Here is an 18,793-nt window from a genome sequence, read left to right on the forward strand (position 1 = left end):
TTTCACCACACCACAGGGGTATAATCAGCAAAATCCACAATGTGGAAAATTCCAAGGGCAAACAACCCAGATTCCGCAGCAAATAAACTGCAAGGGAAAAAAAAAGGTGGGGAGGGGAAACCTATAGAATATAATAGAGTCTTAAGAGACATATAATCAAAGGAAATGTATGGACTTTGTTTAGATCTTGATTGAACAAACCAACTGCAAAAAAAAAAAAAGAGAGACAAACTGTATATTTGAAGATTAATATTAAAGAAATTTATTATTTTTTAAAGTGTGAAAATGCTAATCTGGTTATATTAAGTTTTTTTTTCTTAACTGATTAATTTATTTGCTGTCTCTGATTTGCTCTAGAATAATCCAGGGCATGTGTTATTAGGGAATTGGAAAACAAAAGTAGCCAGGGGTTAGTAATTTTGAAGCTGCATAACCCCGGAATTCATTAAACTATTCTTATTACTTTTTTTTGTATGTTTGAAATTTTCCGTAATGAAACACTTTGGGGATTCTCTGGTGGCGCAGTGGTTGGGGGTCCGCCTGCTGATGCAGGGGAACCGGGTTCGTGCCCCGGTCCGGGAGGATCCCACATGCCGTGGAGCGGCTGGGCCCGTGGGCCATGGCTGCTGGGCCTGCACGTCCGGAGCCTGTGCTCCGCGGTGGGAGAGGCCACAGCGGTGAGAGGCCCGCATACCGCAAAAAAAAAAATAAAAATAAAAAATTAAGCTGAGAAACATTTTTAAAAGTTGGATATATTGATATAAGCTTAGCCTTTTCTCAATTAGCCAACTTTTCCCAAATAAGAACATGACAACAACAAAAAGAACATGACAACAAAATAGCTACCATCTGCTATCACCATCATTTCATAAGAAAAAAGGACTTTATAACATCAAAGATGCAGTAAGGGCTGGAAGTCTGATAAAGGCCAGTCAAAATGGAATGTATTTTGCTTTCTGGAAAAATCACAGCAGACACTACCATGGAGCAGTACTGGTCTGTGGGCCCCAGCTTCAAACAATCCTTCCCAAGCCTTGTGTTTTTCAAACACCAGCTGCCAGTCCACCAGGCTTTAAATCTAGACCTTGCCACTTGCTGGCTGTGTGACCTTGGACAAGTTTACCTAACTTCTCAGGGCCTCAGTTTCCACATCTGTAAAATAAGTGGGAGCTGTAATAATGATCCTTACCTTCTAAGGTTGCTGTGAAGATTGAGCTGGTGCATGGGCGGTGCCTGCCGCCTGGAAAGCGCCCGGTGTAAGGCGGCAGTTGCCTGTATTTTTACCTCCCATGGGGATGATAAGGTCCACAGATTTATTGTGGAGAGCAGGCAGGCCTTTAACTTAGGTTTATGGAATGTCAGAGCCGGAAAGGGCCTTCTGAGATCATCTACAGAGGAATCCTTTTACAGAAAGAGAAAGGGAGTCCTTGGGGGGGCTATGAGAACAGCTGACGGTCCCAGTGACAGAACAGTAAGTGGACTTCAAAGGGGTCCCCGAGTCCTGGGGCTCCAGGCTTTGCTAAACAAGTTGGTAGGGTCCCCAACCCCACCTCATAGGGCCATTCCACTCTATGCTCATGTCAAAGCCGGTCAATTAAAGACACATGGGGCTTCCCTGGTGGTACAGTGGTTGGGGGTCCGCCTGGCGATGCAGGGGCCGCGGGTTTGTGCCCCGGTCCGGGAGGCTCCCACGTGCCGCGGAGCGGCTGGGCCCGTGAGCCATGGCCGCTGAGCCTGCGCGTCCGGAGCCTGTGCTCCGCAACGGGAGAGGCCGCAGCAGTGAGAGGCCCGTGTACCGAAAAAAAAAAAAAAAAAAAAGACACATGGCGAGTGCACAGAGCTTTAGTTTACAGTGAGCATTTGCAAACTTACTCCAGCCCTAGAAGGTAGGGTGTCCTGGAATGAATATCCCATTTCACAGAAACCAGGGGTGGATTGGTAACCAAAGCCATAAGCAGAGGCTCAGAAATTCCTTGAGGAAGAAGATGAGGGCGTTCTCCTTCAAAAGAAGAAGGTTAGGTCAGTGTTAAAATGGCTGCCATTCCCTCTGCCTTTGGAAAAGTACTTCAACTACAAAGAAGTCAACTACTAACTCCAAGGAGAGCAGGCAGGAAAGCAGTTGCTATGGCAACATCTCTGGCAGCCTATTTTCCATCTTCCTCTGGTTCAAAACAACAGCTTCCAGCAGGTTCCGGCTGGGGGGTAGGGAAGGTCTAACTGCAGCCCAGAAACAGCTCTTGGCCAATCTCCTGCTAGATTTCAGTGGCGAGAGAAGGTGGCAGCCAATGAAGAGGCCTGGAGCTTGTGTCATCGGCCTCTAGCCAGTTTGGAATAACCAGAAGGCAGGCACACGTGACCGTTTCCATGGTGACCTCAGTTAGCAACCCGAATGGTCCTGTTTATGAGCACTGGAAAATTCCACCCAGCCTCTGGCCTGATTTTGTTACCTTCTCTGCCTCCTTCCTGCTCCAAGGCAAGGATGAAGTCATTGCCAATGTTTAACCCCTTCCTGAGATGTGCCTGGCTGCAGTCAGATCTGGGGGTCTGGGAGGGGGCTGCGTGCTTAGTATGTGAGGGGGGAGGGAAGGTAGTGACAGCCACCATTTACAGGGCACATCATTTGAGCCAGGCACTGTACTAAGCTCCTGACATCCTCACAACCTGAGAAGGGGGTACTACACGATTTCATTCCTATTTCCCTGAGGACTAAACTTGATTCAGAGAGGTTAAGTAACTTGCCACCATCACAGGGTACAGCCAGTGAGGGAGGAACCAGGCTGAGACCAAGGGTGTGGGACTCTCAAGGCGACTCTCTCCATGACGCCTCTATAACGGTGGAAGAGTTGAAGAACCAGATGGGGTGGGCGACAGGGACAGGGTGCGGAGGGGGAGGGATCCATGGTCTTCTGGGGAACTGAGAGAAGGCTGAGTGGAAGAACACAGAGGAGATACCTGCTGGGCTCCAGGACACCCACATTGCCAGGCTGGGGCTGACGGCTGGTGGGCAAGGCCAGACAGGCCCCAGGGAGGGCTGTGGCCGGGACCCTGGGCTGAGTCCCCCTCATTCATCCTCTCTGGGATCCTGGCTGGGGTGGGGAGAGAAGTCAAGCCTATAAACATTCCTGCCCAACTCCTGCTGGGGAAGTGCCAGCTTGGGCTGGGGATGGATCCTGGGGACCAGCAGCTGGAACCTGGGGTGAGCCTCTTAGAGTCCCCAGCACCAGCTGGAGGTCACACAGGAGAGGCTGGGTAGATGCGGAATAAGCTGCATGCATTGCTGCTCTGAGCTGAGGCGGAGCCATAGGAAGACTGTGTTTTCAAGGATAAGTGACAAACAACAGTAAAAGTCATATACCATAGCTCAGGGTAACAATAGATGAGTCACTGAGCGAAGGGCACGATCACAGGAGTGCTGGTGAGGTCACTGGATGATGACAGCCGCAGGAGACTATAGGAGGGACGGACCATTCAGCGGGGAGGGCTTCCTGCAAGGAAGGGGGGCAAGGGGCCTCGATGTGGCTCCTAAAGAGGGGGCTCCCGCTGGCCGGGAGGTTAGCCGTGTCCTTGGGGGAGAGGTGGCAGGATATCTCATGAACTAGGGGTCTGACAGCAAATGAGGCTGGAATAGATGGGACACAGCTGACTGAGGTTTATGGCCCGGGTTCAGGGTGGGGCAGTAGGTGACAAAGATCTGGGAGAATGAGGAAGGGTGACCCTTTGTGACCTTGATGGTTTCTAGCTCCCAGGTCTGTCTCTGCCTTGGGCTCAGCTGAAGCCTTTGCTTTGGCAGAACAGTCATGGAAATTTCCACCCAGGCTCTTTTCCCAGTGCTTTTCTTGTCTCCACCTTCTTCCCAGGCCCTGCTGAGTCTAAACTTCTTTGTTTTGTGTGGGCTGCAGCTGAAGAGGCCTGAGGCAGCCTGAGACTGAGTGACACAGAAGACATTTCTGGCGTGAACATGTCAGAACTTCAGTCATGCTGGGCATTGTGTTGCCATGGGACACGGGGGCTAGCCCCCCAACTGACGGTCCTAGGGGCCCCGGGATTCCTGCACCTGGGGAAGGCAAAGGGGAGGAATGAGAGTTTCTGCCACCAGTTCACAATTCCTGAGCCAGGTCACTCCGTTGGGCCTGCTTCCCCGAGTAAAGAGCAGCAGGGCAGGAACAAGCCCAGGGGCACCTAAACATTGGGGGTGCACCCCTTCTGCTCCCCAGAAATTATCTGGATGCTCTGTTTTCTTGGGGGGAGTATTTTTACCTCTGTTTCTGGAAGCCCCCAAGCAGAAGTGACGTCTGTGGAGAGCCGGGAAGACACAGGAAGCTCTCTCGTCTCTCTCCCCTCCCCCTACTTCCCTCCTCTGGACCCTGAGCTGCGCCCCATCTCAGGTTAGCTGCTCCGAGCAGGCAGCAGCTGGGAATGCAGGGGCCAGAATGAGCTCTGGCCTTAGAGCAACAAGTTACCAAACGGAGCCAAGTGACAACTCTGCCGAGTTCCCACCCTTTGTCCACAGCTGGGACTCGCCGGGAGGCTGGCACAGACCCATCTCCCGTCTGTGCACGAGAGTGAGCCCGAGGCCCCTCTGTCCCCACTTTCAGCCTCCAGCAGTCGTACCCCATCCTCACTGCTGACCAGGCTGCAAACCCTGGAGTTCCCTTAACCCTCCGAAGAGTTAGGGGGACATGTTAACGAACACGTATTCATCCAGGAAAACATAGGCTGTGCTGTGACAGTGAGTCACTGTGGGGTGGTGATACAGGATGACTTTGGAAGTGCTGGGCAGAGAGGCCCTTGGCCCTTTCCCAGGAGTGACGGCTAGGCAGGGCGATGAGAATGAGTGTCATCTGAAGAGTGGGGGAGGTGCATTCCATGCAGATGTGTCATCGAGAGTAAAGAACATGAGTGTGGACTCACAGATAGAGAACAAACTAGTGGTTACCAGTGGGGAGAGGGAAGGGGGAGGGGCAAGATAGGGGTAGGAAAACAAAGGGTTATTACGGGATTATATGAAATCATGTGTGTGAAACTTTTTTTTAAATAAATCCATTTGTTTATTCATTTATCTTTGGCTGCATGGGGTCTTCCTTGCTGCACGCAGGCTTTCTCTAGTTGCGGCGAGCGGGGGCTACTCTTCGTCGTGGTGTGCAGGCTTCTCATTGCCGTGGCTTCTCTTGTTGCAGAGCGCGGGCTCTGGGCACGTGGGCTTCAGTAGTTGTGGCGCACGGGCTTAGTTGTTCTGCGGTATGGGGGATCTTCCCGGCCCAGGAACAGAACCCGAGTCCCCTGCATTGGCAGGCGGATTCTTAACTACTGTGCCACCAGGGAAGCTCTGTGAAACTTTTGAAAATTGTAAAACACTATAGAATTTAAAGGACCTTTCTTTTAACAAACATCTATTGAGTGCCTACAAACAAACAAACAAATAAATAAATAAAGATGAACATGAATGCTTAAAAAAAAAAGAAAAGGGGACTTCCCTGGTGGGGTCCAGTGGTTAAGACTCTGCGCTTCCACTGCTGGGGGCACAGGTTCCATCCCTGGTCAGGGAACTAAGATCCGGCAAGCCACACAGCATGGCCAAAAGGAAAAAAAAAAAAAGGAAGAAAGAAAGAACATGAGTCTGGAAAGGGCTAGGGTGCTCAGGAGACAGAGAGGAAGAGACCAGTGTGGGGAGAGCCCGGAGAGCCTCAGGCAGACCTCTACCCGTCTTCTTTCTCTTGTGCCATGCCACCCCCCCCACCCCCAATCCAGGCCTCCACGACCTCTGGCCCGGGCTGCGACGATGGACTCCAGGGTCCTCCCCTCTGCCGCCTCTCCCAGCTCAGCCACCTTGCAAAGAGCAGCTACACAATGCTTCCCAAAGCCAGGGCCTCTCCCAGCTCAGAAGCCATCCTTCTGTCCAAAGAGCAGAGTCCAAACTCCCTCTTCAGGGAACTCAAGTCCTCCCAGACCTCACTCCAGTCTCCGCTGCTTTCTAGTGAGTTCCCATCACCTAAAGAGCTTTAAGGTCTATTCCACCCCAATCACTGCAAGCCTCTACTATTACATCAGCCCCAGAGAAAGACCCATAACGCCATGGGCTTCTGTTTTTACCTGGCATGTGCTGAGAAATACACCTCAGGCAAAGATCCTAGAACCGGGTGACCTCTACCCCTGTTCCATGAGACTTGTCTCTGTGGGATGTGGGCCACAGCTGTGTTGAGGAAGAATGAACACGTGTGTGTGTGTGTGTGTGTGTGTGTGTGTGTGTGTGTGTGTGTGTAGGAGGGGTGAAAGGTTTAATGAGCATCATGCTGGGTATGTGGTGCTAACACAAGCATCTGCCTGGGACCTCAGGTGGGTGACTGAACAGATCAGGGTTATAAGACTGTGGATACTGGGAATATGACCCACTGGGAAGCCTCACAGTTCCTTCAGGCTATTCTGGAAGGTCCACTCACAGGCCCCGCGCAGCGCGGGTGAGACTGGACACAGCACTTCCTGCTTCCCGCGGTGAGTCCTCCAGCAGAGGGGCAGCAAGCCCTGAATCCTGAGGGTGGGCTCACACCCCTGCGCTCTGGAGGCAGGAGCTCCACGGAGACCCAAGGCAGCCTTCCAGGCCGCACCCTTCCCCACCTCTATGGGTCAGTCTGTTTAGAAGTTCCGCAGTTTCTTACGCAGTACCACTCAGTGCGGATTTCACTCCATCCTGCCGGGCGGTCGTGTTTATGTCACATCTAAAAGCATTTTGTTCCTATCAAAGCACATCAGCTTGTGCCTTCTTCCTCACCACCGCGCTCCAGTACTTACACAGCGCAACAAACAGCTGGAAACCTCAGAGAACCACTGAGCTTGCTTTACACAAGTGTCTCTGGACTGGACACTCCAGGATGGGGGACACATTGTCCTTTCACAGCCCCTCCCGAGCTGGGTTACCAGTCGCTCAGTCACTCTGCACTTACGGGGCATCTACTGCATGTGCTCTTTTCACTGTTCTGCCTGGGTTTTTTTGTTTTGTTTTGTTCGTTTGTTTTTGCGGTACGCGGGCCTCTCACTGCTGTGGCCTCTCCCGTTGCGGAGCACAGGCTCCGGACGCGCAGGCTCGGCGGCCATGGCTCACGGGCCCAGCCGCTCCGCGGCATGTGGGATCCTCCCGGACCGGGCCACAAACCCGCGTCCCCTGCATCGGCAGGCAGACTCCCAACCACTGCGCCACCAGGGAAGCCCATGCCTGGTTTTTTAATTCCCAAAGAGATACTATTCCAATTTATTCATTTAGTCATTATTCAGTAGGCACATTTTGAGCTCCTAATGTGTGCCAGGCACTAGTGATGCCAAGAGAGACAGCCCGGGCCTCAGTTTCCTCATCTGTCCAAGGGGTTAACAGCAGCACCTCCCTCACAGGGTGGCTGTGAGAACTGAAAAGAGATGGTTCATGGAACGCGTATGGCACAGTGCTCAATAAATGTTACAGAAAATAACGCTGCCGCTGGATTTCCTGTCCTGCAGATGCACCAGGCACAATGAAGGGACTGAGGAAAGCGTGGTAGACTCTGTTCTCTGCCGGGGAGGGGGTCAGTAGACCGTCTCCACCCCAGGTTAACCAGAACAAGAGGAAAGGCCACAGGGAGGGTGGACAGCCTGGGGAAGGAAGGTCTGGAAATGCTCGGTGAAGCCAGTGAGGGGCCTTGCAGAGATCTTAAGCTGGGGAGAAACAGGCTGAAGCAGCTGGTCTGCAGAGCTGCGTCTGCCCCTTGTTGTCATTTTGTCCTCCCACACCCCACAGTGCTACAGCTGGGCTTCCACAGCCAGGCCTCTCTGGAAAGATCCACAAACAGGCTGCAGGGCCCAGGGCCAAGGACATTACGTGGCGAATAAACTAAAGAAGGGAACTAGCAGCATGGAGCTCTCGAACTGGGGATGAGAAATCTCTTTTTCAAGATGCTTTCTCCTGTGTTCTCCCCCAGAAAGAGAATTCTACCAACACAGAATCCTTCCGCTGTGTCTTGGAGGAGGGTACACTTAAAGACGGATGCTCTTCTCAGGAAGACAAGAGGAGAATGTTTCCTTTACTCTTCAGCCTAGAGATGTTCAGTGCCTGAGAGGGAGAGGCCCAGGCTGCCTCTTCCCGACAGCATTTTGGGGAAGGCTGATGACGCAGCCATTTTTAGTTTCTGTAACTTGTTTTTGCTAGAATTGCCCTCAGCTCTCTGTGAGGTAATGGTGTGTCTGGTGGATTTCAGTGGTTGATTTTAGACTTTCTCCGAGTACATTTTTAGTTGTCCAAAATCCCCGAGAAAACAATGACTTCTCTTCTGCATAATCGAGCTCTGAGCTGTGTCATCTCTGTGGGTTTTTCCTGCAGTGGGAGTTGGCTGCTGTCCAAGGAGGAGGCAGCTGAACTTCTGGGCACTCATTGTTCCAGAGATCAGCTCGGGGAAGGTGGACAGCAGGAGGGGGCTGGGAACTGCAAATTCCTTTTGAGTCTTTAGAAGACAAGGAAGTTGTTTATTGGGGACTCCCATTGCCTTTTATTTCTGACCTGCATTTCCAAAACGGTCTCTGGCAATGAAGGATTATCTAAATAACACAAGGTTAGATAAAACGCAACAAAAGAGGCCTGGGGGGATGCCAGGTATCACTGAAGACTCACCCAGACTGGCCTCTGAACCATAGACCCGGAAATGAAGGGCCTCAGAAACGTCTCTTGACTCAGCCGGACTGACCTTGCTAAACAGGGAAGGAGGTGGAGCAGATTCTGGCATTCTCTGGAAGTTTCTGGTCTGACGTGATTCAGGAGGATTAGGTGACAGAAGCTCTGGAGGCCTGATGCTAAATTTTTGCTCCTTTAGACCTTTCCAGTGCTCCACCTCCTTGAAGCCACAGCCAGGAGGCCTAAACCTTCCATGTTCCCTTCTCAGCTCCGTTTACTGCACTTTATAGAAGCTAGCTTCATCACTCCTTTCACAGAATCTCCTCATTTTACACAAAAGAAAACTGCCGGTGAGAAGTTACTTGGGTCAGTGCCCAAGGTCATGCGCTGTTTGTCAGGGAAGTGATTGCCAGAAACCAGAACCAAGAGCCTCCTATCTTTAGCCTGGGCTTTTTTGAGGGTGGGGTGTGGGAACACAAGATGACCTACCAGCTGAAACGGATTAGCCCTCCTATACCTGTGCCCTTAGGCCCAAATGAAGACCAGGTTTCAGACTGGGGTAGAGGGGAATACATGGGATATTGAGAGCAGCTGCCTTAGGACGTCATGAAGTTAAAAGGAACATGAATTAGCAGAGGTGCCTTGAAGAAAACTTCGTTTTAGGTTAAAGGGAGCCTTAGCTCAAAAGAATTGAGAATAAGGCTCATAATCAAATGTATTATTTATCTTCTCACCAAAGAACATGGCGAGTTTAGGCCATCTTGTTTAAATATATCTTCCAGAAAAAAAGAGACTCACTACATCAAGAAGAGGAAGGAATTAGAATATTTTGGAGACAGCTTGTCAGTTTTGCGAAGCAAAAGCCAAGAGAGATGAAGGCAGTAAACCTTTGGGCCAAAATAGTAAAAAGGGGGTTAGTGTCCATAATCTCTAAAATATTTTTTACTTACCAGCTTGGGAAAAAATGGCAAGAATTTTCTCTCTGGTCTTGGCAAGCCATCTCTCCCACACGAGAGATTCCTGAGTTCTGAGCTTCATTTAAATCTCTTTTCCCAAATTCAGGGAGAATTAGCCAAATACAACGCAGCCATTCTTTCTACCGGTATAAGGAAAATGCTACAATCTATGCGTAAGGGAACTGGAAATAACTAGTCAGCTACACTGACAATTATTTAAAGCACTTCAGGGCTCTTAACATTCACTTCAGCGGCTCCAGAATGGGAGAAAGGTCACAGATAAGAGGGGGACCTAGGTCCCCTCCCCGCCCAGCCCTGGAGAAAAGGGCAGTTGAGGAGGCCGACATAAGTACTGGGAGAGAGTGGGGAGACAAAGGGAGGCACCATGAGGTTGAAATTCGCGGATTCAAGAATAGCTTCTGGTACTAATTAGCTGTGTCTGATTTTAGGCAAATCACAAACTCCCCAGGCCCCCAAATCCCCATTTGTAAAATGAGGTGACCCAACCCAGGTTTTCCTCCTTCCAGCGCTGAAATTCTACTAAAAATTTTCCAGTCCCAGAGCAAACATCAAGACTGCGTTCAGAGGGAACCATCTGCATCTCTGTAATATTCCACTCTTACAGGGAGAGGGAAAGAGTGATTAAACAAGAACAGCTTCACCAGGGGCACTTTAAAGTAGCTGCTCAAACTGGCCCTGCTTTATTGGGGTGGGGGGGGTGGAGGAGGTGGGAGGGTAGCATAGAAGACAGTACCCTAACTTGCTAGAGCCCCCCAGGCCTGCTCCTTTCACAACCACCGCCATTTATAGGAGCCAAAGGGGTTTTAAAATACAGACTACGGACTTTTTACAACTCCTATGTCAGTATTCAGCTGCCATCCTAACCTGTACCGTGCCAATAAACTCCGTCTTCCCCTCTTGGAATTTACTGCCTAAACACAAGGTATTGCAGAGATTCTAGAATTAAAAACCCTGGAGGTGAGAGGCGGCGAGAGGTTGGGTGTCACCACCCTGTCCTGGGCTCTAGGCTTGAAACCACCACATGCCCTGGAACGCTCCACGATCCCACCACCACTCCATTCTTTTCAAGGAAAACAACCCAGGCAGCTGCTAGGTCAGTTTCTGAGACCCCTTCCGCTTCGAGCATTCTAGACTAGTAAGATCTGGTGACGTACAAACACTCAAGGGACGTTACAAAAACAGAACTAGATAATTACAAGGGGATGACGTGCGAATTTTTAATTAACGGATGACTTTGCGACAATAAGGAAGCAATGACAAAGGACGGGGCAGGGGAAGGAAAGGCCGACGCGGGCTGAGAAAAGAAGGAGGGCAGCAGCCCCTGGAAGGGAAGAGCAACCCAAACGTGGGGAAAGGTTGGAAGGGCGGCCAAACAGCTCCAACCGGCTCAGGGCCAGCTGCCACCCTCCCCCACGCCTTTCTCTAGAACAGGCACCAGCCGTGGGGGCGGGGCGCGCGTGCGCAGTGGAGCGCTGCGCCAACAGCCCCAGCTCCCGGAGGCGGCCAGGACCGGCTGGAGCCGGTTAGAACCGGAGGAATCCGCCCGCGAGCCTACGACTCACAAAGGGAGCCGGCGGCTCACGACCTGCATATCCCTGCGCGAGGCGGGCGTGGGGAGGGGTGCGGTAGCGTTCGGTCGCGCCCCTCCCCCTACTTCGCCAAAGGCCTCAGGCCGCGCCGGCCCGGAAACACACCCCTCCCCCGCCTGGGTGGCCCGAGGGTCCTGCAGGCCCAGCGGCCCGGGCGGGTCGTGCCCATCCCGCTTGGCCTCTCCCCATCCTTTTTTCGCCGCGGCTTCTTTAGTTGCGTGGAAGTCGGTGTCCGGGAAGCACCCCCACCCCCAAGACTTTTAAAAGTCTCGAGAGTTAAACTGTAGATAACGCAAAATTTGTAAAACAGAAGAACCTAGAAAAGCAAACCCGCAAGTAAAGGTTCATAAAAATTTGAGAACTTGTTCCCTCGCAGAGTGGCTGCCCAAGGTCGCCTTGTCTTTGGAGGTGAAACCATTGACTTTTTCAGTTATGGGTACTTTATAAAGAGGACACGTAAGCTTGGTTTTGACAACTTTAACGAGAGAGAAGCCTGGAAGGTTGGAAACGCTTCACGTTCGGAAAAAACAAGAAGTTAATCCAGGCTTGATTTAAAATGTCTAAGCAGGCCAACCAAAAGTGTAGGGCTCTAGCTGATATTTAGTAAATATAAAATCGACAACAAAAGCATGTAGCATGTCAAGTAACAGGCCCACGCTGATGCCTCGATTTTAGTCAGCCTTTGAGATGGGTGGCCAGCTCTGTTGCAGAAGACAACAATAAACTGTGGCTGTTGAGACATTTTCGAGAAGTGGCCTTCTACATTTAGTAGAATTCTTAAGCAGATAACCCGGACCGATCGGATTTCATGAATAAAAGGGCAAACAGGCCGGTTGCGGTATAAACCTCAGAACCACCTCGCAGAACTTGAGGCCGTTGGGGGAGAAACTGTAACACTTCGCTTCTAAAATGGCTGCGGTCTGTACTTGTGAGCCTGAAGCTCGGTTACATAATGGAAAGGCAGGCCGTCAGCAAACCTAGTTTAACCTTCCTTTAAAAAGCACTAAGTCGTACTCACTGTACTCCAAGGAAACGCGAGAAGTAGTTTAAAAGTTGCTAAAACATTCCCAAGTAATGGCTCTGAGTTTTTGTAAGCTGGTCTATTTAAATGTGATTTTCATTGTTTTTGCCCAAATTTTCGGCTCAAATCTACTTGTTAATAAGTTTTAAAAATCTGGGTACTGGGCTTGCGACCAAGTTGCACAAACTTAAAAGTCTAGAAAGTCTCGTCAACCAGATTCTATTTTTACCCCTTCGGAGGAACTATTTTTGCTTCCCTCACAAAGGCGGCGGAGGGGTATTGAAATTCGGAGGTGTGAGCCGTCCTTCCTCTATAAATACGCCGCTGCGGGCGGGGTGTAGGTATTGAGGCAGCGAGCGCAGAGACTGCTGTGAGGGAGGAGGTGCTGCTTGAGGAGACCGCAGATAAGTTTTTTTTGCTAAAATAGATAGGATTAAGTAGATTTCTGTAGGAATTATAAATAGAATACTGAGATATTGCTTTGCATTAAATTCTTAGAGTAACTTTGATAATTTAAGATTGTTTTAGGGGAAATAGGAAGACTTAGAGGAGGTTGAGGAAGGAAGAAGAAAAATAATTTTAGAACATGTAGGAGCGTTAGGAGCTGAAACTTCTTCAAGGAGTGAAAAAATCAATTTTAAAAGGAATTGCTGAAAGAAATAGGACTGCAAAGTACGGAATTTTCTTAAATGAAAGGCAACTTGTTTAGATTAACGTTAAAACGTAGGGTGACATAAACAGAACCTAACCGTCATTTTAAAAAGTCAAGTTATAGATGATTAAAATACTTTAAAGGCCGTCTTTTAAGAAATTTAACTAAAGGTGATTTAAGAAATATGCCTTCAAATTCACGGCGCAATAAAAATTGCGACATTTGAAGCCTACTTGATTTTAAGGGCTTTATTTGCTAAAGCTGACGGAAATATTAATTAGGGATGGTGGGATAAAGATTTTGAGAAAAGAAGATTAGAAATTTGAAGTGGAAAACTCGGAAGACAGAAGTACAGGAAGGTGAAGAAAAGACTAGAGAAGATAGGAAAAGTAGAAGATAAAAATACGCCTGTTAGAAGACAGAAAAACTAATTTTAGCCCAGAAGGTAGGAAGCGGAAGAAAAAGTAGACAAAACTAGAAGAGAGAAAGAAGGTTGAAAATACGGTCGAGGATTTCAGATAGAAAATGAAAAGCTATTGGACATAAGCATACCAGATAGACGTCAAAAAAATTAGAAGATGGGAAAGTTCAAAGCCAAAAAATTGGATAAAGTACAGGAACGAAAACTAAGGAAAATAATTTTTTATAGTTAAAAGAATTGTAAAAGCCCAACTTAATTCTGGTGGTGCAGAAGTTAGAGATCTGAGAAGATGAGGGTTTTTAAACTGCTGTAGACCAGGACCAACTTAGAAACTACCCCCAAACTAGAAGGGAAGTCAGTTTAAAATCACAGCAAAAAGCTACTCAAAGGACTGAAGTAATTTAAAAACTAAGAATGTTTTTGGAAGAGGTTGAAAGGCTGTAAATACAGTAGCTTAGTTTCCTTTGGAAAATTTATAGGATTTTGTAACAAGGAAATCCAAGAGCAAGAATAACCGTCAAGTTAACATTTTTGCATTGGACTTTGCGCTAAGATGAATTTTTAATTTCTGAGGACTAGGCGGTAATTAACAGCTGACCCAGGTGCTACACAGAAGTGGATTCAGTGAATCTAGGAAGACAGGAGCCGCAGACAGGATTCCAGGAGCCAGTGTTTGGTGAAACTAGGACTGAGGAGCAAGCGGCAGTTCGTGAATATAGGAAAGAGGAGCCCGGGAGCCAGTGCGATTTGGTGAAGGAAGCTAGGAAGAAGGAAGGAGCCCTAACGATTTGGAGGTGAAGCTAGGAGAGGATCCCAGGAAGGAGGAGGCCAGTGCGATGTGGTGATGAAGCTAGCATGCGGCTTGGCTTGGCAACCACGCGGAGGAGGCGAGCAGGCGATGTGGAGGATAGATAGAGGATCCTAGAGCGGCAGCCCAGTGTGCAAGGCCCGCAGGGAGAGCCAGTGGTGTGGTAAAAAATCCGTGAGGTCGGCAATATCGTGTGTGTTTGTTTTTTTTTTTTTTTGTAATTGAGTATTGTAATATTTTTGCGTTTCCTAATGGTAATGGGGGAGTTGTGTACTTAAGCATAAAGGGTTTTATGGGGATGTAGGCCGATTTTCGGGTGTCGTAGGTTTCTCTTTTGCAGGCCTATGTTCTCATGCATCTTTTCTGGAGCTTTTGAGGGCAGACTTCCAAGGCCCGGAGGAATGGTAGATGGCAAGTGTTTTTGTTTTTAACCAATATGAGGGAAAACATAATGGATTTGATAGAACAACTTTGAGGATTTCAGCAAGTTGTGTAAGCAGGTTTTATATTTAGTTTGGGGTAATGAAGCATTTCAGTTTCGTGAATAGAGGACCTATTTTGCTTTCCTCATCCTGTATTCTAAAAGGTTTCTAAATATGTAGCTTGGGTGTGTAATTCTGGGGGGAAAGTTTTCGGGGGGGGGCAAAATATGTTTTGAGTTTTTTTCCCTTTAGGTCTGTCTAGAATTCCAAAGGCAAATGACTCAAGGTAACAGGAAAAAAGAAAATCCAGTATCAGGATTATCAGAACACCACAGGTTTACAGTTTGTAGAAACTAGAGCACAAGCAGCTCTCACTTTGAGGTCTGTGGCGGAGCTATCCATTGGAGAAATGGCTGGTAGTTATTCTTTTTTTCCACCCCTTAATCAGATTTTTTTTAAAGTACGTAACTGGTTATTTTTACTTGTATTTTGGGGAAGAGGGTGGGGGAGAAAATGTTTTTCTAAGATTTTCCACAGATGCTATAGTACTATTGACAAACTGAGGTAGAGAAGGATTGTACTGCTTCGCTGTTTGGCACCAACACCTTCAGGGATTGGAGCTGCTTTTTTCCTTGGAAGAGTATTCCCAGTGAAGCCGAAATGCACAGCACAGTGCAGCTCTGGTTCATATTCAGTCATCTCAGGAGAACTTCAGAAGAGCTTGACTAGGCCAAATGTTGAAGTTAAGTTATCAAGTAATGTCACTTTTAAGATAACTTTTATTAAAGGGGTGGGGCAAATTTTGGCAATTAGTTGGCAGTGGCCTATTATGGTTGGGATTGGGAGGGTTGGGTTTAGGTAATTGTTTATGATTTCAGATAACTCATACCAGAGAACTTAAATACTTAGGATGGAAAACTAAAGAACTCTCAACTTCCAAGTTGGCAAGTAACTCCCAATTTTCTAGTTTCTGTTTTTCCCCAGTTTTTGAATTTGACAGCTGGGGAAGTTCATGAAGATGGACTGGATTTAAGGTGTAGGGCTTGGGGAAGGAAAAAAATGGTGGACTGGGGGTTGGTCTAGCCCACTGGGCTGCCTTAGATTAAAAACTTGGGAATTTTTGAAATGCTTAAGTTGTTTGCATATGGTAGTGTGTGGTTCTCTTTTGGAATTTTTTTCAGGTGGTTTAATAAAACTTAATACTACTATAGGAGCTTCAGAGCAAAGGAAGTGGCTTAATGATCCTGAAGGGATTTCTTCTGATGGTAGCTTTTATATTATCAAGTAAGATTCTATTTTCAGTTGTATGTAAGCAAGCATTTTCTTTTTAGTGTAGGAAAAATTTTTGTGTGTGACTGCAAAACAGGATGTTAAGGTATGCTTCAAAATTATTGTAAACTGTCTCAAATTTGCATCTAAGTATTTGTAAATTATAACTGATAAGAGGGTGGGCTTTTGTTGATGAGGGGGGGAAACCCTTTTTTTTTCTGTAGACTTTTTTCAGATAACATCTTCTGAGTCATAACCAGCCTGGCAGTATGATGGCCTAGATCGAGAGGGGAACAGCTCCTTGGTGAATGATAAGTAAAGGCAGAAAAGATTATATTTCATACCTACATGGGGGAAAGAAAAAGCATAACCCTGAGATCCTTAACTACTGATGAACAAACACATTGTCTGCATATGCCAAAAAAAAAAATTAAGCAAATGAAAGCTACCAATTTAAAGTTAATGGAATCTACCACTCTAAAGTTTGGCTTATCAAGTTGTATCCACAAAAATAATTGATGAGAAATAATGAAATGATGAGAAATACAATGAAGATCAAATGTCCACCTCAATACTGCTTTTACAAAAGCAGAATAAAAAAGTGAAATGACATGAAAATGATAATGCTACACATTAATCCTGGAATAAAAGAAGCTGAAATAATTGAAATGAGTGGGATCAAGTGGATTGAGAGGAGGCTGTGCTGTTTGCCAATCTTTCGTTTGCCTCAGACAGGTTTCTCATTATCAGAAGAGTTGCTTCATTTCATCTGGGAGCAGAAAACAGCAGGCAGCTGTTAACAGATAAGTTTAACGTGTATCTGCAGTATTGCATGATAGGGATAAGTGCTTACCTTTGCTAAGAGCTGTGGAGTTCCTAGGTCCCTTACCTAAGGGATTCCGGGATTGTGAGGGATTTTCCTATCCAGCCTTTTAAAGTTAGACAGGACTTGGTGTGCCTGTGGGCTTCCATGATGGGTTAGCACACTTCACTCAGAGGCTAGTAATTCCTTAAAGCCTCTTGAGACTAATAAAGGTAATGTGTATAATACTAAGAACATTTGTTTAGCATTGAATCTCTGAAAAGCCTATTAAAGGGTAGCGTAGTGTGCTGTTAACCAGAATTCAGATTGTTAATCTTGCTAAAATTTAAATGTTATGATGTGTATTGTGCAGAAAACCGTTAAATTATTCAAAATAAAATACTTTTTTAGAGAGTGTATGCTTTTAGAAAGCTGTCTCCTTATTTAAATAAAATTGTCTGTAGTTAGTGTGGGGCAATCTTGGGGGGATTCTTCTCATCTTTCAGAAACTTTGAACACTAACGGACAAGATCAGGAGTTGAGCGGAAGAACGAATTTAACTTAAGGCAGGAAAAACAAATTTTATCCTTCGTAAAAGTGATGAGCATTTAATAATTCCAGGCACATGGCAATAGAGGCCCTCTAAATAAGGACTAAATACCTCTTAGACAGGTGGGAGATTATGATCAGGAAAACAGGTAACTTAACACCTACGCTGTTTTCAGAAAGTCAGGAGTCTAGTGGTTAAACTAGAGTCATGAGAGATCATACTGTCCACATTTCCAGTTTGCATGTTAACTGTAAATGCTTATGGTCGTGTCATCTAGTGGTAGTTGATGTTTACACTATTGGCCTTTTATATAGGCACTTGGTGTGGGGGAGGGCATGTGGGTTTTTTAAAGAATTTTCCTTTGCAGAGGCTTCATTTCATCCTTCATGAAGCTGTTCAGGATTTTGACTTGCATATAAACACTTGGCTCTGCCTTCTGTTCTACTAGTGAGTGTGTGAGACCTTGCAGTGAGTTTATCAGCATACTCAAGTAAATTTTTTCCCCCCTGATTTTGGAGGGAAGGGAGGAGAGGGTGGGGCTTACTTGTTTTAGTTTTTTTTTGCAGACTACACAGAATGCAGTTGTCTTGATCTCAGGTCTGTCTGTTCTGTTGGCAAGTAATGCAGTACTGTTCTGATCCGCTGCTGTTAGAATGCATTGTGAAACAACTGGAGTATGATTAAAAGTTGTGTTTCCCCCAATGCTTGGAGTAGTGATTGTTGAAGGAAAATCCAGCTGAGTGATAAAAGGCTGAGTGTTGAGGAAATTTCTGCAGCTTTAAGCATTCGTGCTTGTGATTGAAGCAAAGTCCCTTTTGCTGTGCTTTTAGGTAAAATGCTTTTTTGTTCACTTCTGGTAAGGGGGTGGGAGGGCACTGAAGCCTTTAGTCTTTTCCAGATGCAACTTTAAAATCAGTGACAAGAAATAAATTTCAAACGAACAACAGTCGTCACGAAATTTAACTGGCAAGTGGAAATGTTTAACAACAGTTCAGTGGTCTTAGTGCATTGTCTTTGTGCTGGGTTTCTCTCTCCCCTCCCTTGGTCTTAATTCTTATATACAGGAACATTCAAAACAACAGACGTATGCGAAGGGCCAGAGAAGCCAGACCCAGTAAGGAAAAATAGCTTATTTACTTTTAATAAACAAACCAAACATTGCATTTTAAATGTGGGGATTGGGAACCACTAGTTCTTTCAGATGGTATTCTTCAGACTATAGAAGGAGCTTCCAGTTGAATTCACCAGTGGACAAAATGAGGACAACAGGTGAACAAGCTTTTTCTATATTTACATACCAAGTCAGATCTGTTACGGGTAATTTAGTACTAAATGATGACCTTTCAGCTTTACGCTGGTGTCAACAGCATGAGCAAGTTGTTTGTTGGCCTGGGGGTGGAGGGGTGAGGTGGGCGCTAAGCCTTTTTTTAAGATTTTTCAGGTAACCCTCACTAAAGGCACCAAAGGCTTAAAGTAGGACAACCACGGAGCCTTCCTGTGGCAAGAGAGACAGCAAAGCGCTATTATACCAAGGTCAATCAGAATGGTGTCGGCCTCTCAACCCCATCTTCTGTTAGGAACTGAGGACTTGCCTCAACACCCTTTGCAGACAATGCATTGAGGCTGTTTCTTTTGGGGAGTGAAGCATCCAAA

General features: G+C 47.0%; 1 long non-coding RNA gene across 8 annotated transcripts; it reads right to left on the bottom strand.

The window, feature by feature from the left end:
* Positions 1–1,817: 1,817 nt before the first annotated feature.
* On the bottom strand, positions 1,818–9,905 carry LOC114484753 (uncharacterized). Of its 8 annotated transcripts, XR_008616454.1 has the most exons (5): positions 6,438–8,619; positions 6,091–6,190; positions 4,258–5,546; positions 3,356–3,485; positions 1,818–1,999 (listed from the first exon to the last, which is right to left on the bottom strand). It is a non-coding gene; the product is annotated as an uncharacterized lncRNA (long non-coding RNA). The 8 variants fall into 8 exon arrangements; XR_008616455.1 differs by lacking the exons at positions 6,091–6,190; positions 6,438–8,619 and adding an exon at positions 9,580–9,905; XR_008616459.1 differs by lacking the exons at positions 6,091–6,190; positions 6,438–8,619 and adding an exon at positions 9,580–9,904 and having other exon boundaries at positions 4,258–5,401.
* Positions 9,906–18,793: the final 8,888 nt, after the last annotated feature.

This window comes from Physeter macrocephalus, unplaced genomic scaffold, assembly GCF_002837175.3.
Source record: "Physeter macrocephalus isolate SW-GA unplaced genomic scaffold, ASM283717v5 random_1, whole genome shotgun sequence".
In the NCBI taxonomy this organism is placed as follows: Eukaryota; Metazoa; Chordata; class Mammalia; order Artiodactyla; family Physeteridae; genus Physeter; species Physeter macrocephalus.